Consider the following 21,681-nt stretch of genomic DNA (forward strand, 5'->3'; position numbering starts at 1 on the left):
ATGAAGTAGCATACGTTGTATAAAAGTTATAAACAGGGATAAGGTGCCGCAGAATGGCTGGTCAACGTTTTGATAGCAGGGCTATCGAAACGTTGGCCAGCCTTTCTGAGGCACTTTATCCCTGTTTATAACCTTTTTATCACGTTTGGTATACCAGATACTCTTGTTAGGAAACGGAAGCAGGTCCGCAGTGCCGAGCGCGACAATCGCAAGCAGTCCGTGTCATTGCTCAGGACCTGAAGTCACGGTGACTTGTCGCTCCTAACAGGCTATCTGTCATTAATTAGCCGGCCGCCATAATCTCTGTCACAGTTGACGGACACCTTTTCTCGCGAAGTACTCTTGCATATACGAACGTCTTTGCGAATTCTTACCCAGCTCCCGTAAGATTACAACAACAACTACTACAACTGCTACTACTAATGCAAAAGGATAGACAGTTGGGCGAGTTGGTACGGTAACATGGTCTTGGTTTGTAGCACGAAGTGAACACGGACACAGAAAGGAGCAGACAGGACGAGCGCTAACTCTCAACTAAATTTTTATTAAAACGAACAACATATATATAGGTGATTGCAAAAACCGCAGCATAAGAACATGACAAGGTAAAAAAAAAAGACCAGTTAAATATATCAGGAGGTATGGAAGTCAAAGAAGGAAACAAAAAAAAAAGATTACTTCAGATTAGTACACGTATTGCGAAGGTACTGAAATTCGCAATCTAACAGAGACAACGATGCATGGCTAACGCAAGTGTCTCATAATCTTTTGATGTGAAATGCCTCAATAATTTCCCGTGTGGTTTGGCATTTGGGTCTGGAAAGAATTCTTGTGTCTTCAAAGAAAGGTTTACAACCACAATTGAAACAGTGTGACGCTAAATGTGATGCATTAGGGTTGTTTAGTGAATGTTTGTGTTCTTTTAGTCTAATGTTAATGCACCTGCCGCTCTGTCCAATGTAAGCTGTCCCGCACTCGAGTGGAATCTGATAAACTATACCCGTGTTGCAAGGCACTAAAGGGGACACATGTTTAACGCCGCAGTCATCTTTTCTTATTTTGCCACCTTGTTCAAGTTTCCTATTTATCATAGGGCACATGTTAGACAACTTGCGAGGGGCCGAGAAAACTGTATTGACGTCATACCTATTGGCCACGTTCCTTAAACCATGGGATAATCTATGTATATAGGGTACCACAGCAAACTTTGTTTCTTTTTTCTGTTTCTCTTGTTTCTTACCGGGGCTTTTTACCCATTTTAAAAGTTTTTCGCAGGTTGGTGATAATAAATGCACGGGATAGCTAGCCCCTCCAAGCCTTTCTATCTTTTGTGAAAAACTTTGTGGCATATTGCGCGGACATGACTTAGTAATGGCAGACCTGAGAGTTGAATAAGCTATCCCCTGTTTAACAAGTTTAGAATGAAAAGAAGAAAATTCAAGCAGTGGCTTCTTGGCCCTAGGCGAATAATGCCAACAGACATGCTCATCCTGGAACGTTCAGCACAGACCTAAAAACTGTAATTTGTTGCCCTGGATAAGCTCAGGCGTGAAACCTAGGCCCCCACCACTTTCCCTAAAAACTTTTAAAATATCCGTAGCTTTGTGTAGTTATCGCGAGAACAAAACACCAGGTAGTCATCTACGTATCTAAACGCATGCACCGCCAATTCCTTAAGATTGTTTTGTAGTTTTCTACTGACGCGACTTAGATAAATATCACTCAAAACTGGTGCAACTTTTGAACCAATGCAAATTCCCGATTTTTGTACATACATAGGACTACCCCATTTTACAACGGTATTCCCTATGTAAAACAACAAAAGTTCTAGAAAAGATTCCACGGGCATCCCACAGTCCTGAGTAAACCGGAACTCATCATTGTTGAGCGTCACTGCTTCTTTAACACTACACAGTAGTTCCGATTGCGGAAGCGAATAAAAAGATCTTTTACATCAACACTGATCGCCGAGCATTTACCTGGATTATTTTCTGTTAGGAAGGCTACAATTTCTTCCGAATGTCTTATCAGGAAGGGGTCATTAAGACGAACTGAAGACAGTACATTATGCAAAAAAGTTGAGACAGTGTACTGCCACGTTCCTTTTCTGAAATAATGGCTCGAAATGGAACTTCCGGCTTATGTGTCTTAGCACTATAAAATATGTCGAGGTGCAGACCCTTAGAATGTTTAACTCCCGACGCGAGGCGTTCCAGACCAAGTTTCTCAAGCAAATCAATTGCAGTTTTCTTCACTTTCTTTAAATTGGTAAATTTTGGAACAAAATTTTTGGCAATAGCGGTTTTAGCTCTTTGTGCGTACAATTCTTCAGGAACAAGTAAATGCTCCAGGTAAATGCTCGGCGATCAGAGTTGATGTAAAAGATCTTTTTTATTCGCTTCCGCAATCGGAACTACTGTGTAGTGTTAAAGAAGCAGTGACGCTCAACAATGATGAGTTCCGGTTTACTCAGTACTGTGGGATGCCCGTGGAATCTTTTTTAGAACTTTTGTTGTTTTACATAGGGAATACCGTTGTAAAATGGGGTAGTTCTATGTATGTACAAAAATTGGGAGTTTGCGTTGGTTCAAAAGTTGCCCCAGTTTTGAGTGATATTTATCTAAGTCGCGTCAGTAGAAAACTACAAAACAATCTTAAGGAATTGGCGGTGCATGCGTTTAGATACGTAGATGACTACCTGGTGTTTTTTTCTCGCGATAACTACACCAAGAAAGCTACGGATATATTAAAAATTTTTAGGGAATGGTGGTGGGGGCCTAGGTTTCACGCTTGAGCTTATCCAGGGCAACAAATCACCAACCTGCGAAAAACTTTTAAAATGGGTAAAAAGCCCCGGTAAGAAACAAGAGAAACAGAAAAAAGAAACAAAGTTTGCTGTGGTACCCTATATAGATAGATTATGCCATGGTTTAAGGAACGTGGCCAATAGGTATGACGTCAATACAGTTTTCTCGGCCCCTCGCAAGTTGTCTAACATGTGCCCTATGATAAATAGGAAACTTGAACAGGGTGGCAAAAAAAGAAAAGATGACTGCGGCGTTAAACATGTGTCCCCTTTAGTGCCTTGCAACACCGGTATAGTTTATCAGATTCCACTCGAGTGCGGGAAAGCTTACATTGGACAGAGCGGCAGGTGCATTAACATTAGACTAAAAGAACACAAACATTCACTAAACAACCCTAATGCATCACATTTAGCGTCACACTGTTTCAATGGTGGTTGTAAACCTTTCTTTGAAGACGCAAGAATTCTTTCCAGACCCAAATGCCAAACCACACGGGAAATTATTGAGGCATTTCACATCAAAAGATTAGGAGACACTTGCGTTAGCCATGCATCGTTGTCTCTGTTAGATTGCGAATTTCAGTACCTTCGCAATACGTGTACTAATCTGAAGTAATCTTTTTTTTTTTTGTTTCCTTCTTTGACTTCCATACCTCTTGATATGTTTAACTGGTCTTTTTTTTTACCTTGTCATGTTCTTATGCTGCGGTTTTTGCAATCACCTATATATATGTTGTTCGTTTTAATAAAAATTTAGTTGAGAGTTAGCGCTCGTCCTGTCTGCTCCTTTCTGTGTCCGTGTTCACTTCGTGCTACAAGCCAAGACCATGCTGCTGCTACTACTACTACTACTACGACTGTTGCTACTGCTGCTGCTGCTGCTGCTGCTGCTACTAATACTACTACTACTACGACTACTACTACGACTAACCCTCCACGATTGCCTACTAAACATGGCTTTGCGCTGCTGAGCTCAAGGTCACGGGTTTGAACACGGTCGCGGCGGCCGTATTTCGATGTTGCCGAAATGTAATAACGCTCGTGTGCTTAGATACAGGAGCACGTTAAAGAACATCAGGTGGCCAAAATTAAACTGGAGTCCCACACTACAATGGAACTCTTAATCTAATTCGGGGTTTGGCACGTGAAACAACAGAATTTAGTCTAATCTACTTCTACTACTACTACTACTACGACGACGACGACAACTGCAACAACAAAAATGCCACTCCAACTAGCATCAGCTGTAGAATAAAGTGGTTTTCTTAGCTCTTGAGCCACCTGTTCTGTCCCTCCTTTGACGGAACTTGCACGAGTGATTCCAATTGTAACCAATTTTCGAATAAACAGGACTAAATTGTTAAAGTAATGGGAGCATGGAAAAGCGTTTGGCGAAAAACGCAGATAAGCGAAAACTTCGATGAGGTAGGGGATTTGAAAAAATCCAAATTTGGCACTTGAAATAAAGACGAAAGCTACATGGAATGCCAAATGAACTTCACTTTTTCCTTAAATTGTCCCTTACGTATTTTGAGCTTAGGAGACAAGAGCGGTGCGTAGATCACGGTATGACTACCGGGTCTGCAACGCAGATAGATAGATAGATAGATAGATAGATAGATAGATAGATAGATAGATAGATAGATAGATAGATAGATAGATAGATAGATAGATAGATAGATAGATAGATAGATAGATAGATAGATAGATAGATAGATAGATAGATAGATAGATAGATAGATAGATAGATAGATAGATAGATAGATAGATAGATAGATAGATAGATAGATTGATTGATATAGGGGATCAGTTGTAGAGATAAGACGGGCGTGCATCCTGCTACTTCATTTCATTTATATATGTAAATAATTTTTAAAATGCCGATTAACATGAAAACTGAAAAAGAGGACCAAATGCTGGATGACATGATGCCGATGTTGAAAACAACCAAAGACTCAAATTTAGGTTCAAACACATGAAAATTCAGCAGAAAGCAAAAAAAAAATTAAGTTCGAACGCGTATTCACTATCAGTGCCTTGAGTCAAAGTATCACGAAATAAAAACAATCTGCACAGAACTCTTTGCAGTGCCTGGAGACACTTGCGTTAGCCATGCATCGTTGTCTCTGTTAGATTGCGAATTTCAGTACCTTCGCAATACGTGTACTAATCTGAAGGAATGTTTCCTAAAGAGAGCACAGGGCTCTCGATTGTTCTAAACTTGACACAAAGTTCTGTCTTGTGCTGGGATTAAAGCGACCAAGTCAATAGCACATGTGAGATGTCCTCATCTGGTTCATCACAAGAACATCATGAGGATTCAGGAAGAAATGTTTTATGTTGGAAGTGGTTGATGATAGCCATGATGATGACGCCGATGAAATGAAGTTTCTGCATCTTTCAGTAAGTTAATAGATAGTCGGAATTTCGGTTCAGAGTCCACTGTATCCAGAAGTGGTCTTTCCGCTGCATAGGTGAACCATGTTTTCAAAGACCATTCGGAGAGTTTCTTTGCGATCTGTCATATGTCATGGTGGAAGAGAGCAATGACGCACATTTTGCTGTGTTCGTGGGCCTGTTTTGCTATTTCGTGAACCCGGTCGTTCTCAGCTAAACCAATGTGGCTGCGCCCCCGCAGGAATAGATCATGTCTACGAGACGCTGCACTGTGCACCTATTTCGCAAATGAAAAAAAATAATTTCAGTATATGATGTCTTGGCGTAGATATTAGTCAAACGCTATAGCGCCTACTTCGATTGCGAGCAGACCACCCATTTCTCAGATGCGTCACTTTCAGCGCTGAACTTCGTTGCCTCTAGTATGGCACATAACTCTGATGTAGCGAATGATGTAAAGCGAGAATACTTAACTGGACGCTGTTTAGCTGTGGCTGGAATGACAATAGCGCGTGCTTAGCTATTCTTAATACAGGGACCATCTGTTTTGCTCCTTCGTCTGCAGCGGACGCCCGTCATCTACTTTGGACGTGTCCTGAGACAAAGACAATTTGCGAAAGTGTTCTTAAAGTGTGAAACACTTTAAGTGAGACAGTTAAGTGTGAAACAGTTAAGTGTGAAACTTAACAGTGGTCAAGTTAAGGACTATAAAAGATGGATTATTTTCAACACATTTTTATAGGTCACTGTTGCAGTATCTCAATGAAACGGGCCTCCATTCTTATATTTAACTCCCTTATGACGTTATGCCGTGGGGCAACCCAAGGGAAAAAGAAAAAGGAACCATCTGTATATATTTGTTTTCTTCCTGCATGCTTTTCGTGAAGTGAAAGCAAAACAAGCTGGTCTGCCACCAAGGGAGGAACGTCGCATTTCTTCATACACTTGTGGCAGCGGGTGACGCTTGTATCCGGCAAAATATTACAAGAATGCACGGTGCTAAAATAGCTGAAAACTCAAAAGAAATTCCACGCGTTCTCATGCTAAGACCTGTCACTGTCCTTGCCAGTAAAAAGGGCGCCATATATGGCATCTCTCAAGTGCCACGTCATGGCTCACACCTGCAAAGCACAAATAGCCAATAGCGAGCGAATACGGGAAACGCATGGCGCGCAAAGGCCGCCGTTGCAGATGTTCCGCACAGCAAGAAAGGCAACTCCAGGAGGAAGAAAAGAGAGAGGGGGGAGGGAGAGAAAGACTGCGCTCGTTTCGTAAACGTCACGTGGGTCCTCGGCTCCGATATTGAAGAAAGCAGAGGAATACTGTTGCCCGCGGGTGCGAATTGCGGCATTGGTAGATAGGGTATTCTGCAAGGAGGGAATAACTCGCCTCCTCTCATTACCGCCTTGCAACGTTGCATTTGCTTCTCCCTCAGTCATAACTATGTAATGTAAAGTTCATGCTGTAGAATGTTCCCTGGTAGGCGCTTTGCAACTTCCAGTGTATAAATAAGAGAGAGAGAGAGAGAGAGAGAGAGAGGTAAAGGAGATGCGAAAGGCGGGGAGGTTAACCGGGAGATAAGCATTCAATTTGCTACCCTGCACTAGGGAAGGGGTTAGGTGAGACAGAAAGATGTGCAACGAAAACCACAAGCAAAGAGAAAGAGAAAAAAACGCACACACATAAAGGAACGTCAGAATGTCAGAGTCGTTCAACTAGGACCGCTTGACTGGCGGAACTTCGGTAGCGCCTTCGTCGCCTTGTGATATGAAGACCGTATAAGCCGGCACTCCGAGGTCGTACGCTCAGAAAGTGACCGGTCATCGGACCAACGCTGTTGCCAGCGAATGTATCTGACAGCTGTAGGAAGAACAATGACAGTGGACATGTTCAATAGTTTTATCACTGCCGGAATTGTCACAGGTAGCGCTGTCAGCCATTCGGATCCAGCAGGCAAAAGTATTCGAGAAAGATGCTCCAAGCCACGGTCGGCAGAGAACAGTTGTCTGGATCCCAGATAGTCCAGATGGAATAGCGGAATCGGAGGGATGGGTCCACGCAGTGACGGTTATGCCAGAAACTTATATTTTCGACAGAGCTATGCGATTGACTCTTAAATAAATTTTTTACTTGCGCGTCTCCAGCAAGGCGCCTCGCCTGAACGAAGGTCGTCGCTGCTTTGCACGCGAAAATACGCAGACACTGAAAAAAAGTGAAACCATACACGAACCGTACGCGGAACTTCGTCTAGATGCGCAGCTGTACTGAGGCGTACGTACGTATCGCTTCGGTATCGCCCTTAAAACCTGCCGGAGGTTTTTACCGTGCGTACGTGACCCGGGCGCCTCGAACACTCGCACAGGCAATTGAAGTCGACCAGCATGGTTCATCCTCGAACGTCGAGTGCTTTATAGATGCTTGCGAATATTGCCTCTTGGTGGCCGAATGAAATTCTCTCTGCCTGCTTACGAACAAGCAAGAAGCGCCGGCAAGCACTGGCTTCTCTTCTTTGCGCTGCTATCAGGCTCACGATAACGCGCGGGTGCTGAATACTGAAGATGGTGTAGCACGCGATTTGCATGATGCAACTTCAAAGACAGTTTGAGCAAGACTAAGTTGCGTTTATGTATACGTACGTATGTACAGTCACCGATTGCGAAAGAAGCCACTTTTGTTTTTGGCAGCCGTGAGCAAGAGCACCGCTGTTATCTGTCACACGGGAGGGTGGTCTCTGAATTCGAAATTACCGTATTGAGCGTCCAATTTGAAGATGAATATCTCAAAATGCATATGCTTTAAAAACGTAAAATAATATGTAGTTGTCTTTGAATACAATTGTCTCCGGGCTTCTAATGTAAGCATATAACGTAATCACCAAATTCAACATGCTCGTTACAAATTTTTGTTAGGCACTGGCTGACTCTATTTCTTCAAGAAAATTGTGTCCGCAAAAGCGTATAAACCAACTGTGGAGGTAAAATTTTGCGTAGCTAGCACATCCTTATTATTAAAATTGCTCATAGCTTGGCTTTGAGGATGCTGCATAATAACAAAACGCATGTCAAATGAAGTGAAACGCAGTCGAAAATGGCAGATGACTAGAGGGTTTGATGAAATGACAAATTTGCATCGCATTGAATGGAGCCAGCTGACTTAAGGCAAAGGTTATTGTAAATCGCTTGCAGTTGGTATAAATTAGGCTGATAATATTAACTGTGACAATGATGATGATGAGCATGATGATGATGTCACATGCTTTGCAAGGCTAAGTGCATCTCGGTATCTGAACCCGTAGTCAATGGAGTATTTCATGCGGCAGCGCGGTTCGTAAGAAGAGGCGACAGTCAGTATTTACGGAAAACATATCGCGTTCTTTGAAGTTTACTGCGATCCTGTGAAGTGTGCGTGCCCTTGAGAAAATAGAAAAGAAAATACTAGCCCGAAACATAGCACCGCTAACTCTCTAAACATGCCCTCGCATACTTCCAAAGTTAGCGGTGCTAAGTTCCTCGTACTACTATACCTCGTATCTCTTGCAAACCTGCGATTTCGCGCACACTGCGACGCGCTCGCTTACGCTCAACAGGCCTCACGTTTTCTGCTACATACTTCCAAAGTCCGCCTACAAGGAAATGCGTGACCGATGGTGAAATTGAACCTATGTTGTAGCACAAAGGACCAATGCTCTGGCCATTGCTCCACAATCGACCGCAAGATTCTCTCATGCCAAAGTCGCTCTGTGAAATGTCTGGCGCGTGGGTCACGTGCCAGTCTTTTTTTTTTCCTTCTACCATCGTGAAAGCTAGCGCTTCGATACGCTGTGTTAGACTTAAATATCTTCGAGATCGACCCATTTCTTTTGTAGGGACGGACACCATACAAGGTAAGTGCAGTCTGCCTAAATTGTGTCTCACTAAAAGAAAAAAAAAAAGTCACTCGCTTACTAGCCTGTCAGATTATTCTAGTCTTGAGAAGGCTGGCCAGCATACCAGTATGTGGTGCCGAATGTACCGGAGGCCGCAAACTCGCCATATTGCGCTTCTTTCGTTCAGCAGTGCACGTCTTGTCAGAAAGGACGGGATAATGTTGTGCATGGACCGCAGCGTGTTGTTTGGGACAGCGTTTTCGTAGTGGCAAAAGCAAGCAAAAGAAGAACAGCGCGATAAGAGCTGCCGTTGACAAGGCTGTCGCTTTGGAGGACGGGTGTGAAGAGGCGCAGATCCGCCTGCCTATTTACAGAGCCTCAGGGCGCTGCTATCTTGCATGAGACGCTAACACTGCAATAGCGCACGTTCTGTGTGTAGTTTGCTGATCCTTCTTGCCGAATGAGGTCTTCTTCTGCTGATGGCTACCCAGCCATCGCCTGCAGGTGTCCGCCTAGATCCTTCACGGAAACAAATGCGCCGGGAAAAGACGACGAATTCCCGATACAGTCTTTGACTATGGGACCTCCTTATGTATACTAAATACATGCAACATGACCGAACATTTAATAATACAGTCTGATTCTTATTCTGAAGGAAAGAATAATTTTTAAAAAACGCCTGAACGTGGTGAGAATGGAACAAGATGGAAACTACCAGTGGAAAACTAGTTGAGCTAAAGCTGTCTGAATATGGAAGCTATTACCGCGACTGTCGCCTCGTCCATGCTATTGATATGATTGGAGAGTATGAAAGCCGCTGAAAACTTGGTCCTCTTTGGTGTATCACCATTTCATGGCGGGAATTTTACTGCAAGAACTACAGACGCGGAAAACCGTAGCGGTGGATGCTAATTTAATCGCGGCAGAGAAGACATGACGCAGGACTGATGCCTTCTTACATCGAAACGAATTCGCCGACTGCAGCTGGTGTGGTAAAATAATGGAGGGATGGCGATTCGACGTCGCGTCTACTTGCTCCCTCTTAAACAACTGCTGTCACGACGTTCACCCGCCGCAAGTATGTCACGCAGAGTGCTCTTGTCGGCATCACAGTGCCACAAAAGGTGGAGTTACGGTCCTTTATAATATCTTTCATTGAAATAGCAATCATAGGGACACTCAAGGCGCATTTCTGCTCGGCGTCGCGGTCGCCGTGAGGTTCGGTATAAAGTCCAAGCGCGATAAAATCGTCGCCACCTGCCGTACGCTGTATGTGCGAGCAAAAACGTGCGGGGGTGAGCCGGCGATCACGGCTCAATCTTACGCACGCACGCCACGAAAGCGGGGAGGAAGCGCGCCGCCTTCCGTCGCGCGCAAGAATCCGGGAGGGGGGGGTCCTACTCTGGGCCGCTGTATCTTGAAATCGATCTACGACGGGGACAGAGCCCGCCGCGCGCTGTGTTTTCGCGGCTTACTTCGCGTTGATGTGAGACTCAGCACGAAGGTCAATTCGCTCGATGCTGCTGCCGCGCTTCCTCACTCCGGTGTTTTGACAGCGAGTCTTCGTGGTCATTGAGTGAGATGTGTTTATGATTGCTTGTGTGCGCATGACACCATGCTTGTTAATTTAGTTAATATGCCTGAATGAATGTGTCGCCTTTAGGTCGAATAAGAAGAAAATAACCTTTAATCAAAAGAACGGAGAAGGTCCCCGGCGGCCCCCGCAGCCGGGGCGGCGTCCTGAAGGAGCGAGCTAGAGGCTCCCTGTATTCTGGTAGCGTCCGCGTTAAGGACGCGTCGCGAGCGGTGGCGGTTTCGCTACCGTTGTTGCCGGCACAATCCCATATCTTGCGTTCCTCTGTGTCCGCATGCTTCACACGCATCATTTGGGTATAAGCCTGGGTAACAGTGGTATAAGACGGCTAGGCTAAGTGTGTGTTTGCAGTAAACGTATAGGTTACGGCCGCGTTCTTGTTTAATTTATCGTGCAGTGGCGGGAATCTGCGTCTTTCGAGTTTGTAGTGTTGGATGAGGTCTCTAAACTTGGTGAGGGGATCGCCCCACGAGCATTGTGATTCTTGTTGTTGCTGCGTTTCTGTCGTAGTGTCCCGATCCGGCAGATCCGACGCCCCGCTCTCGGGGGCGGAGGTCACAGTAATTGTATCTGTTTGTTTCTCGCTGGAATATTTTATCAAATATTTTTCTATTGCACTTTTCTTTTTGTATTTTATTATTATTATTATTATTATTATTATTATTATTATTATTATTATTATTATTATTATTATTATTAACTTTTTCTGGGAGAAAAGGCGCAACTCCTACTGGCGGCGAGGACTTACGGAGTCGCCATCTGTGGGAAGCGCCTCGCTTGCGTAGTAGGAGAGATAACGTGGCGCGTTCCTCGTAGGTTTGGATATCGGCGCTCAGTGAAAACACCACGCGGGAGCCTTCCTGGTCATTTCTGTAGGCATTCTCGAAACGACAGAAGTTTTTTACTGTCAAAATAATAATCTTGGGCAAACTTAAAGCACAGAATCGTTTACAGTCGCCATCTCCTTACCGAATACGTACTGTGAACGCCCACCGCGCGCGGTCGCCGCGATGGAGTCCCCCGAACCGGTTTCTTGCGTGAAAGGTAAGCACTCGCCGAGAGTAAACTATGCGAAATATGTTCTCATAAAGGGCTGTCTGCATAACTAAATTGAGCATAACAGAATGAAGCCTCAATGCAGCTGTCACACGGGTTTCGCAGCGACCTACTGTGAGTCAGGCTGCATGTCCGCGCAGAATATTTCGCTTTCGCTTCGAGCGCGTTCTCGCACCGTGCTGTGAGCTTTAGGCTGTGGCGCATGAACATTTGACACTACCTAAACAACCAGTGTTGCGTGGATGCTATCAGAGCTGTTAAAAATAATTTCGTTATAACTAGGGTCTTCGACGTCTGTATGGCGAATTGTGATGTGCCGTCGCGACGATTCAGTATTACTTTTCTTTTGTTCTAACTCCTTGGACCTTTCAATATCATTATTTCTCAAGTTGCATTGCACTGCATGTTTATTGGTCTTCTCAACACTTCCATACAAAGATAGCATCCGCGCGATTAGAAAAGCCTTAACTGCGAAATGGCGACGCAGATGGGACCGTTGTGCTGACAACAAACTCCATCTCACGAAACCCATAGTTGGCGAGTGGAAGTCATGCTATCATCAGGAGCAGTTCATCGAAGTAGTTTTATGCCGACTGCGCATTGGGCACACACACCTCACACACAATTACTTACTTACGAAAGAAGACACACCAACATGCGAGAAATGTCAACAGCCACTAACAGTTATGCACATATTACTCACATGTACGCAGACTGAAACACACAGACGAACACTTTTGCACAAATTATATCAACTACACATACCTTTACGCCCTGCTCTAATTTTATGTGATGATCCGCTAGTCCCATTATGTGACGTCCGTAAATTTCTAGACGACACTGGATTTTTACATAAAGTATGGATTATTAACAAAGCCTTTTCCTTCATTAATTGGATTTTAAAACACCTCGTGTTTGGCGCAGCATAGCCTTAGCCGCTTTTGCGCCATTAAACCCCATTTAACTAACTAACCACTAAATAACTCTCAGTGAGTAATTTCCCGCTACTTATTCTTAATCAAGCGCATTTATTGTTTGGTACCTGCTAACACAAACATGAGCATATGCCATGCCTTTTTTTAATGCGATTCTTACCGTTCCCTTTCTATTCCAGTGAAGTTGCCAGTATCTAGCATCAACAAGATGATAGACCAAAGCCTCGTAACATTAGCCAGGCAGCGCTCGCGGCGAGCGTCTCAGTGCACGCTTTCTGCTACTCACTGAACATCGCATGCAGCCCCGACGCCGTGGCAGAGATCTTCCTCGCAGAATTGCTTGCTGCACACCCGAGTTGTAGCCGATGGCTGCTCGCTGGTTCTAAGTTTCGTGATCCATACTTCACTCAGCTTCTTGTCCCGCGGGTACGTGTGAAGGCTGACACCGGGCTCCGTTGCGTGCGTCCGGCACTGCGGCACCGAACAGTAGCCTACCATGTTGGACGCCTTCGAAGGCGGCCACTACCTATTATAGTACTTTCAAGTGTTGTCAAGCAGACACCGGAAGCGGGAAACCTCCCCACTTAACCAGAATCGCAGCGCAGGTGGGACTTTAAACATTCGTTTTCAGCTTGTTTCGGCGCTTTCGAAGCAGCCGACGCGGCCGCTGTCCCCACGTGATCCCTCATGCCATGTCACGCCGACGGCAGCGCCAGCTTTCCAGTGGTGGAACTCGACCCCAATATGCTATCGAGGAAAGATATCTGATAATTCATGGCTGTTATTTTTCCGGTAAGGCGGCACCAGCTCACGTGAGACTACGGCTCACAAAAACGCGTATCTCTATGGTAAGTGCACCTAATAAACGTACAATAACTATTTATCTCGGAAATTGAGTGACGGTCGTCAAAGGGATGTGCGTGATGAGGAACAAGTTTTGCGCACTTGCGCTACATCTGAGTCGATCAAAGAGACGATGAAGACGGCGCACTATAGGCGCATTTACATGAATGCTGCAGTAGCACGTCGCATTTCTTGGAGCATCACGGTAATACTATGCGACCGCGTTTACACGTGGTGCATCACTCTTCCGAAACAGGCCGGAACCTGTTTCCAGCGAATGCGCTTATTGACCCGTGGAGGCTAGAGCACACGGCGGCAGCTATCACTCTTTTCCTCTCTCTCTCAATGCAATGTGCCAGCGTTTAATGCGCCGCGTCAGATAACTTACCCATCTCGATCTACGTTTGCTTGGAACGTTAATGCGATTCGCATTCCTAGCGCACTTCAACCGTTCACATGGATGCAATGTGCCAGTTGCATACATCTACTACAGCCTAGCATTTTGCTTTTCTCTACTTTATATTTATTTTCGGTAAAACCTCTATCTCTATACTGTACAGCTACTTGTGTCGGTAATGACCCCGACTCCATCTCTTCCCTTCTCCCGCCCCCATCATGAATATGTAAACGTCTGTAGCTTATCTCCACCGCTGACCACTTAACGCTCCTATCAGCTTTAATTTAATTAAATTTTGGGGTTTTACAGGCTAAAACACAGATATGATTATGGGGGATGCAGTGGTGGGGGCCTCCGGAATAATTGTGACCACCTGGGTTTCTTTTACGTGCACCTAATAGACGATACACGGGCGTTTTTTGCATTTCGCCCCCATCGATATGCGGATGTGGCCGGGATGTGATCCCGCGCCCTCGGATTTAGCAGCGCAGCGCTAAAGCTACTAAGCCACCACGGCGTGTTGCCATCAACCTTGAACCCCAGAGCTTCTATAAGGTGGATGCTTCTATACTGTGCTTGCTGGGTGAATATCTTGAGATACCATTAAAATCGGCGAAATCGTCTCTGGTCTTTTGCTGTAGCAGGGACCTCGTCCTGTTACGAATATTTGCTGTGTATTTTTGTCCTCAGGCAGCGAGTTGAAAAGTCAACTAGTGGCAGCGATCTCGCCAATGGCTTGAATAGGCGATTCGTAATGAATGCAACAAAATTAAAATAAGCTTGGCATAATTATTTGAAACTCCTACTATAGACCTTTTATACTCGCATGAGTACACGAATAAAGATGCGCTAATCCAGCTTATCGCAGTTTAGACAATAGCGAAACAAACTTTTTTTTTTGTGTCTCCCGATTTCTCAGGCCGCACTTATAGTCCCTTCCACTTTGAAGGCGTAAATTCAGTTTTATCGTTTCGTTGCACACCGAGAAAGCAGGATTCGTTCCCTCGTTAGACCACGCCTTTCTAACGCCAGTGTCGCGTTCGGCAAGTTTGGCGCCCCTCGTGAAGCTCCCCGTTTCCTTCCTCGCGGCGTGCACACGCGTTCGCCGATTTCTCCATGGCGCAGCATGCGCGCCGCAGGTGCGTTTGCGAGGGGCGCTCTCGTCGGCCTCGGGACGGCGAATAACGCGCCGAGGTACAGGCAGCGAGCGCGAGAGCGAACCTGCGCCGCCCCTTTCCTCTCGCGCGTTGCCTGCACATAACCAACCGGGCGAGCGGCATCGGCGAGTCGAGCTCTTTAAGGGCGCATTAAAGCGGCGCGCCGTTACGGCGCCGGCCCGCTAGCGGCGCTAGGCAGGCTCATGGGAAAAACCCACGTGCGGAGCTGCGCCGAGCTCAGACCTTGCTAGCGCGTACATTAGGCAGAGGGACCGGGGAGGGGGGCGGAAGCCGCAGAATCTAGGCGAATTACGCTCGGCTCGCCGCCGACTCGGCGAGTGTGGTACCGATAAGGCTCGGTCGGCCGCCAGCGGCAGGGGAGCTCGCTCGGCCCGATGGCGGCGGTTCGCGAACGCAGCAGCAGGTGAGCGCGCACACAGCAGCGCACGCCGTCCTCATCATGGCGACGGCCCAGCTCGCTTCGTCGACCGGCTGCCCTGCTTACGAGCACACCTCGAAGCTTTCGTCGTAAACTGTTGGCACGCAGCAAACGGTCGAGGGCTGCTGCTTGCTTTGCCGCAGGATGGTAATCCTTGTAGAGCACTGTTCGAATAATAAATGAATGCGCAGTCTTTAACAGTTATTTTCTACCTGAGGTATCTAGGCTTCCTTGTCGTCCCTGCTTGCGAAAATCGTTCCACTTAATGCACAAGTGTCATCATAGTCAATAAAGAAACAGCGATTAAAGGGTAAAACTGGCTTAACGGTGCAGAATTTTTTAGTGGGGCGTCATCTGAACGATGGTTTGTCACAAGCCTCTTTGAAGAGCCACTTTGTTGCGTGCAGGCGCTTTTCGCGCACATGGTACATAGTGGCTCCACTGAGTCGGCAAACTTCCGATATTTTTGTCCAGTTTCCAAGCAGACAACCTAAGTAGTGCGGAGCACATTTCGGCAGCGCGAAGTTTATATACACGCACTGTGAGTGACTAGCCGAAGCTTCGTTATAAAGCATCCCGCTCCCAGAGACGCCCGTCGTTTTCTACCCGCGCCGCGCACACCCGGGCAGCTTTTCTGTCGACGAAAGGCCAGGAGGCGGTCCTTGGCCCGCGCGCAAAACCGATTTCAGGAGTCCGCATTGAGCCAGGCGCGTTTAGCGCCGCCAATTCATTTGCCGAGAGAGCCGGCGAAAGAAACGCGGGACCGCGTACAGGTTAAACGGGCTGCGAAGCGCGGCCGAACTCTCGACGCGCTTTGCATTACAATTTGGGGCCCGGACGCTGGTGCTGCTTCTGGCCGTGAAATCAAATTATGAGCGCAAATGGGCGGCTCCGGGAAACAGCGCAAACATCCCTTCGGGATCTTCCTCACCCGCTTGCAAGGACAGCGTTCAAGATTACGCGGCCCGGAGACCCGGCGCAATGGCGACGGCACACGCTTCGCCCCGACGCGCGTGCTGCCGCCGTTCGCTTTTGCTGGGCTCGGCGAATTCTAAGGAAGCGTGCATAGGAGTTCGAGGCCTTCGCAAGAAGCGCCCCAGCCGCGTGCGCGGCGGCCGAAACGTGCGCCACTCGGTGCACGCTTCAGTTCCAGTTTTTGCCGGAGCGCCCATTTTCGGAGACGGCGAATATTAATCTGCGGCTGTTCTTTCCTGACAAAAGAAGAGAAACGGTACCGTTCTTTCGGGGCGTCCGCTTTTCTTCGTTCGCGGATCTTCTCTGACAAGCTGTCCCACGCTTTGGTTTTTTTTTTCTTCTTTCTTTTCTCGCTTGTCATATTTGCTTTTCGGTACGCGTGCCGATTCGCCATTGGGTTCTTTAGTGTAGACTCCTATCCAAATCATGCGATGAAGGTGAACATATGGATGAGAAATTGTCTCCTGCGAAGATTGTGCCTGTTTGTTCCCTGTCATATTTAGCTTTCGTCATTCTTTGGACTAAGTGAGGCTCTAACTGAGAGTGGGAAAAGAGGTACAATAGGCAGGAACCTGAGATGAGGGCGCTTTAATTACTTTACCCTGAAATGTTAAAAAAGAAGGAAGAAAAAGGATGGGGCGAAGAACAAAGGCGAAGAACGCGGATCGCGCACATTAGCAGACAGATAACTGAGAACCACCATCGAAGCCTACGCCTCACGTCGTAGACTATACGATCCAGTTGACCAAACGTGTTACGTCGATTCATTGCTTCTCGGCACTGCCACGTGTGACCACACAATGAAAATGGATACGTCTTTCTCTTCATAAAGCAGCAATTACGAGTAATCGTTGCGTTCTCTACTAAAGAGACGTAAAAAAAAAAACACTAAATCAATTTAGACTGCTGAAGTTGACTAGCCCCGGACAAATTCTGTGAAAATCGATGACGTTAAGGGGAGATGGCGAAAGAAATTGGATGGCGCCACCACTTTATTCGATGTTGCACCTTTTCCGGCTAATCAATCGTTCGCTAAGTGCTAGAGTAAGCTTTTTGCTATTCCATAATAGTAAATTAAGGGTATCTCTCCTAAAAGTATTCAGTTTTAGCATCCCTTTAAGGTTTAGAAACATTGTGATGAGTGTTTCCAAGACTTGTATTCTGTTTTGCGCACGTTGTGGGCGCATTATCACTCAGCAACACGCGTGTGAAATCCGTGAGCGACGTCATCACTGCGACGCCCTGCTGCTGTAAGGCGTGCGCGCAATCTGCAACGGGGGCGGGAACGGGGAGACCTGGGTCGATACGCACAAAACTCCCTTATGTAAGCCCCTTCCACTATAAGCCACGGTGATCGTATCGCTATCAGGTCGTTCATAATATTTAGTGGTTGTCGCCCAGATGCCGTTATCGATGAGGAATCGCTCTTGATAAATTTTGTGAATGAGCATGTATTCTCACACGTTCATTCGATGCAACTGTTCGCCGCTCGTAGTGTCGGACATAGTATTACAGAAGGCGAACGGCCAGTGTTAAACAGTACTTACGGATCTGTGCCCATATTCACAAAAACGTTCTTACGCTAAAACCGGTCGTACCAGCCAATAGTGATGTGGAACATATTATTAGAGAAGGCGATCAGCCAATGATAAACAGCACTTAAGAACGAAAAGCTTTGTGAATTCGGCCCTGGAGGCGAATTCACAATGGTTTAGTTCGTAAGAGCTTTTTCTGATTGGTCGGCAACCTTCGCCAATAATATGTTCAGTGTCCCTATTGGGCACTTCTTGTTCTTACGAACTTTACTAGCGTAAGAACTTTTTGTGAATACGGGCCCTGGGGCCTAATTCACAAAGCTTTTCAACCGTTTTGTGAATACGGGCCATGATTTCTTTCAAGCTTTATGTCCAATATAATCGTACAAACTTAGCGTCGCCCTGCAGTTGAAAGAGTCGTAGCTTCCCAACACTTTTTTGTGATTTGAATCACGTGGCCGCTTCAGTTCATCGTACCAGCCCTTATATTAATCGCCCAAAATTTTCTCGAGCGCACGCAGGCACCTTTCTGCACAGCTCACGTTTTTTTTTAACTTTCTCAATCCATTTATAGCACGCCGCAGTTCCCACTTTAGTCGAGGCCCTCCCGTCACAGCGAGGAACATGGATTGCGGCTGGGCAGTTTCAGGTTTCTATATGTAATGCGAGCGGCAGCAATTTGGAAATGCGGAGTGCTATGTAAGGTTCCCGAGTTTATCGAGTAAAACAATGAAAAAGAGAGGCAAATCTCAAATGAATATTACAGCCCACGGGTGCGCCTTCGTCGCATCACCATTTGTTCATCGCTTAAGTGGAGCGTTAGTATACTCCCTTTGCATTAGTTTGCTTCCTTTCGAGCAAGTTGTTACCGCGCTGGCAAATGAAAGGCGGTTTACACGTGCTTACAAAAGCAGGCAGTTTCGTGGATTTAAGCTCCACCTGTACCTGTATTTGAACGAACGCAATCAGCTATGCACGGTAACCTGCTGTTACTAAAGGCCCGTGTCAAAGGGCGAACTTATCACGAATGGAAAGAGATCTTAATATCGGCGTTTGTTAGTGCTTCATTAGCGCTGTACTCTGGCCCGAAAGCTATTCATCCACACTGTAGTAATGTTACCTTTCAAATCGAACGTTTTCAATAATGTGATGCCGTCGTTGTTGAATCGTATGTTTTAAATATGTTGTTAATGATGTTTCCACTTCCAGGCATCCGATTTCACGCTGTACATAACGCGCAAGCTTGGCTCACAGTTCCCTTTATACTCCCTTATTAGGGGCTTCTGGTAGTTCAAAACAGCGCATTTGAAGCAGTACTGCTGTTGGCTTCGCCCGCCTGTTCCCGGTTAGAAAATGGATTTTTGGAGTTCGCTCGAGGAAATGAGAAACAAAAGTTTCTGTTTGCCAGATGTATAGTGCAGTATACTGCCTGCAGCCTAAACGTACATAAAGCGTGGCATCACCCGTAACGTTTGTCAGCCACAAACGACAGGCATCCGTCGTATTCGATTCTTATAGCTGCTATTGCATAAACCCGCCCATCTCGTTGCTGTTTCCTACTGAGCGCCTTTCACGTTTGATGTCGCGTTTCCAACTCATAAAAGCCGCATTGCCAAAGTATACCCAGCAGGGTGTCTCGACTTCTTTTCATTCAAAGCAAACCCTGATTGAAGAAAACATTTGAAATTGCGCGCTTCGGATAAACTTTTGATGCGCCGCTTGGGAAGCAAACCCAGGCAGCAAACCAGGGGACGCGAGTAGAAGAGAGGAAATGGCTTAGGAAATGGAAAAAGAGCCGAGGAAAACTATGATCGACTTTTCCTGGCACTACAACGGGAAAAGTGGCGATGCCTCTTCTCCACCACATTCCCCGGTCAGCCAATCAGTCAGGTGCAAGGTGGGCCAAGCTAACCCAGTGTGCGAGGTGAAAATGGGGTAGAAAAAAAAAGAGGAGGGGGGGGGGGTGAAGGAGAAGAACGCGCGGTCGTGGTCTGAGTTCCAGGATGGCGATCGATGGGGATCAATCAATCCTAATGGCACTTCCCGCCGATTATGTACGGGAACGCGATACGCTTTCGTCCTTTCCCGCGGCCCACAGAGCCAAACAAAAGGCTGTGCGCGCGCTCTCGCTGATCGATGAATTAGAAGAAAAGGATCTTGGTTCGTGCCCGAGCAGACAGTCGCGCGGCGGGCCCCGCGGGCCGTAAAAACGGCACAGCAGTATCAGCGGCAGCAGCAGCAGCAGCAGCAGCAGTACCCAGAGTTGGGCAAACAACCCCGGGACACACACCGGCCCTCGTAATGCCGCCCAGGATTGCGCACGCCGCGCGCGAGCGCTGCGCCCGGGCTTTAATGCGCGCATTCGTTTACCTTGCCGGAGAGCGGCGGCCGCCGTCCGGAGGAAAGCCGCGGCGAAACGCACCTGCAGCGGGCCCGAACACGCTTTATTATTGAGAGCGCCGAAGAAAAGCAAAGTCAAATGCCGCCGACTCTGTGAACGTTCGTTTTCGCAACGAACGAGGTCTGTTTAATAATAAACAACGAAAACGGGCTGTACCACGTGTTCGCCCCAATTAAGTTTTCCGTGCTCCCTCCCACACACCCACGTTTTTCGCCGACCCACGGCAATTAGCGGTACCTGCGCTTCGCTCCGCGGGTGTTGCACGTGACGCCGCTTTGTGATGCTTGAAGGCTCGATTTCGTCACGGTTTCGCCGTGTCTTCAGCTTGAAGCTGTCGTCGGCCAAAGCTTAGGATTGATCCCGGTCGAGCGGGTCCGGCATTTGTCGCGGGGTTAGCACGAAAACGGCATTAGAATTTGAAACCCTCTGAGCTTCTCCCAGCGACATGTTGGCTCTGTGTAGAGACCCAGTGGCTGGACCGACGGCATTCATGATCGGAAGATGAAACTGAACTAAAACTTCCGCCTATATACCAGTTCTTAAGATTTTTTGCCGAAACCAGCCAGACACAAAACTATAGTTTGCAGATAGGCAGGTGGGTCGGTTTCATTATGGCCAGAACGGCGGATCGACGCGTGATGACGCGGAGGCTAATCCGGTTGTCGCCTGGGTTAGGTTTTTGTAACTTTCTTGTCTGCGCTGTAGAAAAGTGTTCTAAAGGAGGCCATAAAGGGCGGTGGTGAAAACATAACAGGGTGGTGAAAACAAGCAGACGCATCAATTGTGGTACTATCGTAGCCGCTAGTGAAGACAAGTGCTGCCTAATTTGACTCAGCAGCTGATGACTAGTGACTAGGGGCCGACGCACAAACCAAACCTGGTGTCAGCCGCCTTATTGGTATCTGATCGATCGATTGATTGATTGATTTATTTATTTATTTATTTATTTATTTATTTATTTATTTATTTATTTATTTATTGATTCTTTATTGGTTTATCACATATAGACATGATGGGAGGCGAAGGGAAAAGCCATTCAAGTATGACTTGAGGGAGTCCTTCGCCCCCATACTGGAAAAGACAGCATCAAGAGGCGCACACATTTTGTTCACATGGTCGTACACTTTAACAAAACCATCATATTAAAGGAACACTAAAGTGAAAAATGATTTCTTCTGCATCAGTAAATTACCGTTCTACAACACCAAAAACACCACTCTTACAACGATAAGACGTTTGGTAAGCCAGAAAAAAGCTCAAGAACTAAATACGGGTGGCGAA

This window comes from Dermacentor variabilis, chromosome 1 (genome assembly GCF_050947875.1).
Source record: "Dermacentor variabilis isolate Ectoservices chromosome 1, ASM5094787v1, whole genome shotgun sequence".
NCBI classification, from domain to species: Eukaryota; Metazoa; Arthropoda; class Arachnida; order Ixodida; family Ixodidae; genus Dermacentor; species Dermacentor variabilis.